The following is an 11,224-nucleotide window of genomic DNA, read 5'->3' as shown; positions in this document are numbered from 1 at the left end:
TTGAAAACTATTGGACCATGACAAGTGCAGTTTGGCATGGTATAAGCACCAGGGCCAACATTTCCATTGGGCAAGAAAGATACATGTTAACTGTATTACTGCAACAGGCCAAAGTTTGCCCTAGTGCTAATACCAAATGGTATTAACACTAAGGCAAACCTTGCCCTGGTGAAAAAACGCATAGACAATGTATCTTTATTGCACTATGGTAATTTTTGCCCTGGTGCTTATACTATGCCAAGCTGCACTTGTCCTGCTATAATAGTTTTCTAATCTGTCGCAGAGTTTTCAAAAACAGGGCAAACTTTGCCCTAGTGCTAATACCGTGCAATTTCTGCTCTTGCACCAGTGCAAAATTTCTGTAATCTGGCCCCCGTGTTTTAACGTTTCAACTGGGTTTCCGCAGAAGTGACATATTGCACTTTCCGTTTGCCCTATAATGAATAGAATTTCCCCAGTTAATATCAAATGAAACCGAATTCTCATAAAAGTTTCTCTAAAACGTTGATCCGGACTTTGTTTCAAATAGTTCATGAATGTACCCCTCTTCAGGGATAGGACTGATCAATTCCGTGTCCGCCTTCCCATTTCTTTTGTTAAAGATGTTCCAAAACTTTTTTCTGTTTTTTTTTTTTTTTTTTTGCAAGACAAGTTGCTATTATTCTCTCATGTAAAACACTCTAAATACACGCGTTTGAAAGCCTATAGCAATCAACGTCCTTCGCAGCACCCAGCCTGCGTCGGCTGACACTGGATCTTTTGCAAAGAGCGCATGGGCCTTCACGGAGAGCACGGCCGTCCTTCTTTTTCGGCTAGTTTTGATTGAATTTTCGATGGCAGCTCCGGATCTGTAAAATGCTATGCAGCAAATTCTCTGATGTTCTCTAGTCTCTTCAGCATCACTTCTCTGAGGAACCCTGCCAACAGCAGTGGCAGCTCCTGGTGCGACCGCAGGTAGGTCTCATTGGCGATGCGTGTCCTGATATTGAAGAGTAGAAGCCTCTCCAGCTGCTCCGAGTCCAGGGCCCTGTGGTCGCTGGCCTCCAGAGCAGACTCCATGTTGGCCACAGCGGATTCAGTCATCTAACATAATTTCACTGTCTCTTTGCAGTAAAAGTTGCCTATGACATTTCATCCAATTTCTGTACGATTGCTTCTGTTTTTTAATTAGGACATTTGTTTCCTTATCAAAGTGTATTTCTCTAATGCTTTTATGCATTTCCTTTTTCCTTAACTGTACCTCCGTTACATAAGAATGAGGGCGATTTGAGCGAAGGCAAGATCCACAATTAATAGTATATTTAGAGACGTTGTTCATTATAAACATGGGGAAACTCTCTACTCCCAGATCCCTGATCTTAATTGGTAAAGTGGTAGTTTGCCAAAAAAAAAATGAACCTATTAATATTCTCAAGGCTTTTCAAGCACCAACTAATTCTGTTCTTATGATGATTAGGAGCAATGTTTGTACAGACTGTCCCTTCCAGTAAACGTATCTCCAAATTGGGGTTTAAGACCACAACATTGTGGTCACTAGACAAGTTGACAATTACTTGTCAAGCTACTGGCAAGTCAGGTGTTGCCACAGAAAAACCCTTAATTCCACTACCCATGGTTGGGTGGCCTTTGGAGATAGAGAATAGGCATCGATATTGTGGGTCCTTTGAATCCTCAAACCAGCTCAGGGAACAGATATATATTGGTGGTGGTAGACCACGCCACAAGATACCCTGAGGCTGTCCCTCTGTGGAGCATCAAAGCCCCCGTGAATGCAAAGGCTGTGATTGGGATATTCTCCTGTGTTGGATTCCCCAAGGAAGTCGTTTCTGATAGGTAATCAAACTTCATATTAGCGTATATGAAAGCTATGTGGGAAGAGTGTGGCGTCATCTACATTTTCTCTACATCCTTCCATCCACAAACTAATAGGTGTGTTGAGTGGTTGAACAAGACCCTGAAAGGCATGACAGGTGGCTTGGAAGAGCACCTGATGAGAAAACGGGATAGTCTCCTGCTATGCCTTCTGTTCGCACACAGGGTGGTGCCACAGAACAGAGTCGGGTTTAGCCCCTTTGAGCTTCTGTTTGGACACCATGTATGAGGTCCCCTCAGTCTAGTGAAAGAGGGATGGGAAAGCAAACCCTCATTCCGTACACAAGATGTGGTATGTTCTCCGCCTTCGGTCTAGAATGGCAAAGTACATGGAACAGTCGACAAAGAACCTAAAGGCCAGTCAGGAGCTACTGAAGCACTAGCATGACCAGAAAGCCACAGTGACAGTCTATTCTACAGGCCAATGGGTGTGAATTATGGAGCCTGTCAATCCCATTGCCCTTCATGACATGTGGACTGGGCCTTACTATGTACTGGAAAAGGTCAGTGAGGTGAATTATATCATTGACGTGAAAGGACCTAAACAGATGTGTAGGGTCTTTCACATCAATCAGTTAAAACCCCATTATAGCCGGAATGACTTGGTCATGGTATTTTTGACTGATGGAGAGATTGAGCAGGAGGACGATCCCCTCCCAGACCTCTTGCACACTGAAGCAACTGATGGGTTATTTGAAGGTGTTGTCAGAACAGAAACTGACAGACTGTTGCCATTACTGGGAAAGTTTGCCGGTCTGTTTTCGCTGACTCCCGGTCGCGCAGATTGGTGCACCCATGCACTGGAGACAGTAAGCCGGTGAAGAGTAGGATTCACCGGATGTCTGATACGGTCAGGGATACCATCAAGGATGAAGTTTCCAAGATGCTGTCCATTGGAGTGATAGAGCTAAACCACAGCCCCTGTGCTATCCCAGTGGTACTAGTCTTAAAAAGACCAGTGGTGGGAAGACTGGCATTCACTTTTGTGTGGACTACAGGAGGCTCAATTCTGCCACTAAAATGGATGCTCACCCCATTCCTCGGGCAGATGAGCTCATTGACAAGCTCGGTGCAGCCAAGTACATGAATACCTTTAACCTCACGGCAGGTTATTGGCAAATCGGCTTCACAGATGGAGCGACAGAGAGGTTACCATTCTCAGCCCTCGAAGAACATTAACAGTTCACTGTGATTCCCTTCAGATTGAGGAATGACTCTGCCACTTTTCAGCAGATGGTTAACCAGGTTTTAGGGTGTCTGTAAAACTTCAGTGTCGCCTATTTAGACGACATTGCTGTCCTCAGCCACACCTTGGACAGTCACTTATCTCACCTTAAACAAGTGCTTCATGTGCCGCAGAATGCAGGTCTGGCTATTAAGGCCACAAAGTGCCAGATACCGCTGGGAACAGTGACTTACCTAGGCCAACTGCTCAATGGAGGTAAGAAACAACCTCTCGAAGCAAAGGGTCAGACTGTGAAGGATTGGGACCTCCCCACCACACAGATACAGGTGAGTGCCTTTTTAGGTCTCACTGGGTTCTACCAGTCATTCATCAGAGGTTATGGGTCCCTTGCCAGGCCCCTGAATGATGTAACCTCCAAGAAAATGCCAAAGAAGGTAACTTGGACCCCCGCCTCTCAAACATCCTTTCAGGATTTAAAGGATTGTGCAGGGCCCCAGTTCTGAAAGTGCCAGGCTATGATCAAGAGTTCATTATCCAGACAGACGCCTGTGATTTCGGGATTGGAGCCGTGTTAATGCAGCTGAACTCTGAAGTGGTAGAGCAACCTGTTGCCTACATTAGCAGGCATTTGACAAAAATGAAAAGGAACTGTGCTGCTGTAGAAAAAGAGGTGGACGTGGTCGTGTGGTCTGTAAAGAACCTGAAACCCTACATCTTTGGGTCTCACTTTATGATGCAGACAGACGACTAGCCTCTGCAATGGTTAATGGCCATGCAAGGGGAGAACCCTAAGCTTTTGTGTCGGTCCATATCCCTACAGGGATTAGATATGGACATCCAGCACACGCCAGGCTCCCAGCCTTGAAATGCAGATGGCCTCAGCCGGTTCTTTTGCCTTGATGATGAACCAGACCCTCAGTAGGGTGGTGGTTCACATGTTGAGGCTGGGGGGCATGTTAGGAATTCGACCATCAGCACAAGGAGTGTGCACTTGCCTGGGCTGTTTTGATATCTTTTTTAAAGAAATTAAATGTTGGTAGATAAACCTCTGGAAAATGTGTGGGGCTAATCCGCACACATTTCCCAATGTTCACCGCACAACACACACATGGTCAAGTGTACTGTGGGGGACACACCCTACTGTAACAGTCCACCTGTCATGTTCAGCTGGAATGTGACAGCCACGGGTACATCAACACATCTCAAGAAAAGGGAAGGCAACACCCTCCTCCTGCCATGGCAAGCCTAATAAAAATATCAACGGCTCCATGATCCACCCTGGCTATTGTTAAGTTCTGTGTGGTGGTGGTGCATACTGATGAAAGTTAATGGAAGCAGGCTTGTGAAGAGGCCTGTTCAAGGAACTAACATAGGCAAGGAAACCCCAACACCTTTTTGATGTGCAATGTGTATACTTGAAGCTACCTCCCACCCCTCTGTATGAAGGTCAGTGAATGTCATTTCTGGGACAACTCTTTAGAGTAGGCAACCCCTGCAGGGCGACCCCCTTTCAGAGGGAAGATGTATGTGATTTGAGGTAGACAGAAATTCTGTTCTCACCACAAACTTCAATGGAGACCTGTGATTTGATCAGGAGTAACAGGGAGCTCAATTAACCAGAGAGACACTTTGACCCATAACAGACAGGAAGATGGGTGGACCTTAGTAGTAGATGTTGTCGCCCCTTACCATTCCTGTTGCAAAGTACTCTGGTTATGACCTCATGCATACCAGAAGATTGTTGATAGAGACCCAGGATTGGTTCATTAAGGTAGGCTTAGTCTGCACCAATCACTGGGGCCCATTTGGCTTTACAAAAGGGTTGAGCCCCTCACTTAGCAGATCAAACAATGACTTTGAAAGGAGTAAGAAGAATAACTAATTTGTACCCTGGCTGAAGGTACAGTCTGCCTTACAGCATCCACCAGTGAAGGAAGGCCAGGATTTCCAAGAGGGAAGAAATATCCCTCCCCTAAAAATATCCCAGGGAACAGAGGGAGATACCAAACTCGGAGGACCCACCCAGCGCTCCAGAACCGGTATCAAGCCAGCACACAATGTGCTCTGCTAGGTTCTGCCAGCAAGCTTCCTAGGTGGGAAGTGCTAGAGAGTCTCAGTTAAGGCTGATTGCTTTACCGACTACCCTCCTGTCAGTATCCAGAGTGCATCCCTTTCCTTTGTGAAACTGTCTGTCCTCTGTGTTCCTATACAGGATGAGCTGTATTTTGTAGTCTGCTAGAACTGTATGTTGTAATAATAATAAAGTAGATATGTATATACAACCTTGACTGGACAGTCCCTTTTATCATTGGATAAGAATTGTATTTTCGCTGTGTTGTAACTAACCAATGATCCACAACCTTGCAGAGATAAGCCAGCCGTTCAGTCCACATTACCAAAATTGGACAAGGACGTTTATAATGTAGTTGCATTTCCAATCTGTTCAGATCGCTTCTGGTGTACTAGAGGTGTAGAGCTGATTGATGGTTTAGAAACCGATGTTCATCACTGGACCACTGGTGCCCGGAAGTTGACTCATCACAGTCAAACAGTTCATGATCAGTGGTCTGAGGTTATCTGGTACATTGGATTTCAGAGTCTTTAAACCAGGGCATTGGGGTTCCATAACTTAGGATTGTGACTGGTGGTGGTTGGAGGCCTGTTCCCCCCTTCTCGTGGGACCACACCCTTCACAGACACTCAGTCCTCATACCGTGGCCTTTCGGGCCACATTCTTCTCAGCAACATTGGCAACATTTTAGGACAATGAATGGTTGTATGTGGCTGTGCAACTCTGGCCTTTCTCATCAGTGTGTGTGAGATACAACCTATTCCCTTGCTCATCTTCGTGGACTAGGCCTCGAGTACTGACTGTCGCACTATGTTTAAGCTTCCTGCCACAATATGGCTGCTTATATATAAAATGGCTGCTATACCCATAGGCGCACTACACCTAAGAAACATGCAATAATATAATCATGCAGGAGCCCTAAGGGCACCCCCTCCCCACTGGTCTCCTGCAGTATCTGTGGTGGCCTTAGCCTTATCCTACAGCAGTTGTTGTGCAGGAATAGTGTGTCCCCTTCCCAACATTCCCCCCTTTCGTTAATTCTACATTAATGAACTTCACAATTAGCACATCCTTATGTGTTTCTGGCCAGCGCTCCTCCTCCAACCTTTCAGCCTCTGTCAGACACTCAATCTTGCGCGGAGGTAGCATGTACACCTGCCTCCGCGTTGGGTCTTGGTGCCTGGCTGATAGAAAACTCAGGCCTCCGTGACCCACCGAGGAAAGAGGGTTAGGGTCCTTTGGATTGGATAGGTAAGGGGAATTAGGAAAACCGGGAAAAGGGTGAGGTAGAGGTATTGGGTACGAAGGGGGTTCAAGGGAAAGGTCTGCCTTGTTGTCACCTCCTGGGGTTCATAAGATCAATGGTACTCCCCCCACACACTCCCTTACACTCATGCACACTATGCCCCCAAAGACCTGCCTAATCTTAATCTACAACACAGTTATTAGTGTAAACGCATAGCATAGTGTGGGATGCAGAAGCGTTCCTGTCATGCTTCGTTTTCAGTAACTGATGTTGGTTGTTCACTTCTCAACCGACTCTCTACTGCACACACTTGCCCCGTTCCCAATTATCACCAAGCACAATACTAGAATAACCAAATAGCACTAAGCTTTATGTGATGCTGCTGAGACGAGTGTATGCGTTGCAATCCCAGTTCTTGCCATAAAGGTACGGCGCCACTATGAGTTCTTGCTGTTAAGCTACAGCGGAGCGCCGCTGCAAGAGAACCAAAAACAAGTATGAGTTTGTGTTAACAAGCCGTGTTACCTCACACGGTACTATCAGACAATCTGTCTACTATGCGTAGCTGCATACAAGCCGTGTTGTTTCACATGGAACAATTAGCACTAATCAGGCAATAGGCAACTCTGCCTATTATTAGTCTACAGAGGCAGTGCCAGAGCTTTCCCCCAGTCCCAACGTGTCTGACAAGAATCTGATACTAATCGGCGTGTTCCTCCTAGATTTATGAACACACTGAGTCAGACAGTTACTGTACTGTAAGCGTTCCCTTGCTGGTAGATGCTTGCATTCACAACAATACAGAAAGATGCACTTATCTGCTAGGGTTCGTGGGGCCTGCAATATTCTCAGGCAGCGTGTGTCCCCGCATGTTGCTGCCTGCACGACCCCTCCGGTTGCACCTCCTCTCTGATCCGTGTCTTCTAGCACAAGCGGAGATCCTTGCGCACACCGCGCACATGCACAGATCATTGGGCGTTGTCCCAATGTAGTTCCGTGGCTCTCGAGCATGCAAGCCTGCTGGGAATTGGAATATTTTGGCAGTCAATATGCTTCATGATGCTGTCTGCTTCCCCCAAGCCTTTCTCCTGCAGCAAATGCATAACAACGTCCTGAAATACAAATGTTTGAACTGCACCAAGTCTTTCCTGGGGCCATGCTGCTGCCAATTGTGCATAAGGCCTATTTGATGCCCCGGACCTGCACCAGTCACAGATGAAGTCCTGACAGCCTCTACATAAGGTGGCAACCCCTTTTTTGGAACCCATGCTCTACATGCATGATGCAAACTCAGACCACATTGGTCATACTTAGGGGTACAATTCATATATATACATCCCCCATCTCCTGCTAAATTAGTCCAATGCTCATTATAATGCTTAGAGTCAGGTGGGGGTGTAGTGATAGTGCCGGGAGGGTGTAAGCACTGATCTTTCTGCACCATGTGTGGCTTGTCTGGGACATCTGTTTGGACAGCACTGTCTTTTGTATAGTGAGGTGCATTAGAAATCCCAACTGAAGCCATCATCGTGGTCCTCCTAGGTTCTGTTTTGACACAGCATCAAAGTCCCAATTGGCAGGTGCAGAAAAGGACCAATATGAACATGATAATGAGCCCTAGCATCTTCACGATCACCCCATCCAAGATGGTGCCTAACTGCAAAGTCCATCAAACCAGCTTCAGTTTTCATATGCATCCAAGGGTGTGCAGTGCTCCTATTATCTTTGTAAAGGAGCCATTCTCTGCGTCATTTGCAAGTATGAATGTGCAAGAGGAACCGCCTATTTTTCGAAAACCACTCCTTCCATTGGCGTGAGCAAATCAAGCACATACAGGCTGTTAAAGGATAGTTCCGGGACTTTTTTTTTATTGTCCCTACGGTTCGGCCATGTGTTTTTAAGCATAACTCGGTAGATCGTAGAAAACTTTCCTATGGACCTTACCCGACTTTTCGTCCATTAACGCACTCGAAATCAGCCGCCATTTTCTGATAATCCTATCATTTCCCCCCATCGCCCTGGCTCACCTGCTTTTGCGGCACTAAATCAAATCCCCCGCCCCTGAAACAGACTTTATCAAAACATTCATATTCCCCGCCTCTATCCGTGACGTGACTGTGCTGCGTAGGCAAACGCGCCCAGGCGTCTTCTACGCGACTCCACACAGAACCCGGAAACCAACACAGATTAGCTCACAACACAGCGCGCCACAATTCGCAATATGAAACTGTACTTTTAAATCAAACCGCAAGATTGTAAATTTGGTAAAGTACATTTATTTGACATCAAATGTTTAGAGAATATTCAGCGATTTGCATTTTTATTTGCTCAGGTTCCAAAAAGTTCGTTTTGAGGCACGCGATGTTCCTTTGCTGTACACAGGGTCTTAGATCATCTCACAATACAGCGCCACAATTCGGAATATGAAACTGTGGTTTAAAAGCAAACTGCAAGATTGTACATTTGGCAAAGTACATTTATTGGACATCAAATGTTTAGAGAATATTCAGCGATTTTCATTTTTATTTGCTCTCGATCCAAAATAGTTCGTCTTGAGGCAAGCGATGTTCGTGTGCAGTAAACAGGGTGTTGGTTAACGGTAAAATAAGCTCTTCGGTCGCACTGATAATCGCATGGCTGTTCCAACAACGAGGCACTAGGCCACCACAACGGTCTGTATGTTGCATCTAGCCGTTAGTACCGCGTAAGGGCATACTTGTACTTGGCGATCGTCCCATAAAATGGTCAGGGTGGTAACGTTGTTCACGCGGAGAAGCAACTGGCGGTTAAAAAAGCCGTCCGCCGGTGTCTGGTACTCGTGACACATGCAGTAATGCATGATGTACCTGTTTGAAAAACATAAACAATGAAATTAGTCTCACCATCAGATCTTTATTAAAATTATTCATTTTATATATTCGGTCGGGAAATTATTTCATAGCTAGGACAGTGCAACTGGGTTTTAAACGTCAAGGGGGGGCTGTAGGATACTGAGACAATCCATCAGTGCAGGGGTTGACAGGGAGTGCAGGTGGAGAGTGGAAGGGCCCAGGACCGAGATCGCAGACAGTGGACCAGTTGTAGCAGGGGAGAGGGAGAGAGAAAGCAGAAGCAAAGGTTTTGAGGTGCTTCCGTAAAAGTAGACGGTTCTCCCCAAGATAGTGCGCGGTACAAAACAATATGCCACATAGAACGAACAAGTACAACTTAACCCGTCTTTAAAGCTACTGTATAGTAATTAAATTGCGGTATAAACTCATCTAAAGAGTTACTTACATTATATTTGCATTTTCCATTGTGTCTGTGCGTAGGGCAGCCCCGAAATACCACTCCTTCTATGCCGACGTTATTTCTTCTAATGAACGAACATGAAATGGCTTTCGTTTCTGAAATTATATTCATTATCGTTTCTTACGTGGTCCCGGCCTGTCAAGGTCAAAATACAATAGAACCTTATACTGAGTCGTGGGCCATTCTGGCACCCGAGAAAAAATCAAAGCAGCTGACCTTCACTTTGAACGAGCACACATTCCTAGTTAGCTACATTCAGTGTAAGGCATTCTCACAGGACTTGAAATTTACACTCCATCTTTGCATTTTGTCTGCGTGCTTTGCAGCCCCACAGAACCATAAATACGGAGACATTCTATATTTTTTGAAAAATGATTTATATTACTGTTTGGTTTAATTTAATGCGCAAATGAACAAGGTTGGATAGATACACATATTCAATGGGCCTGCGACATGAGGAGACTCGAGAGAACAGACAATCAAATTACAATCATTTAAACCGTGATGTGTATTTCTCAATGAGTTCTTCTTTAGGTGGACATGGAACAGAGGCAATGTTGGGTGGCAATGCAGTTGTCCCCTGCACAGGTTCGTTCACAAATCCATTTATGTGCCTATCTAGGACGTCAACAATAAGTTTCTCAATAAACTCATATTGCATATCCTCAAACACTGGTTTGATCACCCATTGTTTACTTCTTTTAGTGAAGGCCTTATTGTAGCGAAGCGTCCCTAAAGTTCCGGTCGTCCTACTTTGTTGACGGCCAACATTATGGTTATGTGCCAAGACCGCTAAAAGAGTCCGATTTATCATGCCCTCCATGCCAAAATGCAATCGTTTTGGCCTGTACTTTAGGCACATATTGTGAAACACCTCCAAATCTCCTGTGTGGCAGAATTCCGTGAGTCCCCTCAAAGCTTTTGTTATAGTTTTATCAAATACAATCTTTTCAATGGCTTTGTGAGTGGGTGATGAAGGAATCAACCACTTCTTCTTCCGTGCCTCCTCTGTGGACAAATGGCCATGTTCACAATTGTGGAAATGTTGGTTCGTGTTCCATCGGTGAACGTTCGTACAGTGTGGCATTACTGACCGCCATTTTTCCAGTAGAATTTCCAACGACCCTCCACATGTTTTTGAGCTCCACCAAAGATGGTTGCTGATTGACTTGGACCACTGTGAAATACCTTGCAATTCTTTTTTTTTACCTGCAGCCGACAATTTTTTATTGATTGATTTTGCAAGATGCCAAACGTCAAATTGGTGATTTATATTTTTGTACTGTTCTCTCATTGTCTTGGCAATTGAAACGTGTCTGTCCGTGGCTATCAGGTCGATCACCATTCCCCGCGATTGTAGTTCTTGCAATGATGCTACAAAGCCAACTTTCTCCATGGCCACTGAGGATGTACTTTGTGACACCTGCACGACCACCGAACTCACAATTTTCTTACTTTCCATGTCCTGAAAGTGGTAGGTGCAGTACTTGGCTGAAAATCCTGGGCTGTCGCACTGTCCATCACCGGCTAGCCTGAACCGTTTGCCCGCGAATGTACT

The 11,224-nt window shown here is 45.4% G+C and overlaps 1 pseudogene; it reads right to left on the bottom strand.

Annotated features, from left to right (window-relative positions):
- Nucleotides 1-648: 648 nt before the first annotated feature.
- LOC138568983 (RIIa domain-containing protein 1-like) lies at nucleotides 649-1,078 on the bottom strand (annotated as a pseudogene).
- Between the last annotated feature and the right edge of the window lie 10,146 nt (nucleotides 1,079-11,224).

This window comes from Ambystoma mexicanum, chromosome 2q (assembly GCF_040938575.1).
Source record: "Ambystoma mexicanum isolate Mex_15411 chromosome 2q, UKY_AmexF1_1, whole genome shotgun sequence".
NCBI classification, from domain to species: Eukaryota; Metazoa; Chordata; class Amphibia; order Caudata; family Ambystomatidae; genus Ambystoma; species Ambystoma mexicanum.
Note: the sequence above shows the minus strand (reverse complement) of the source record. Positions and strands in the feature narration are given on the sequence as shown.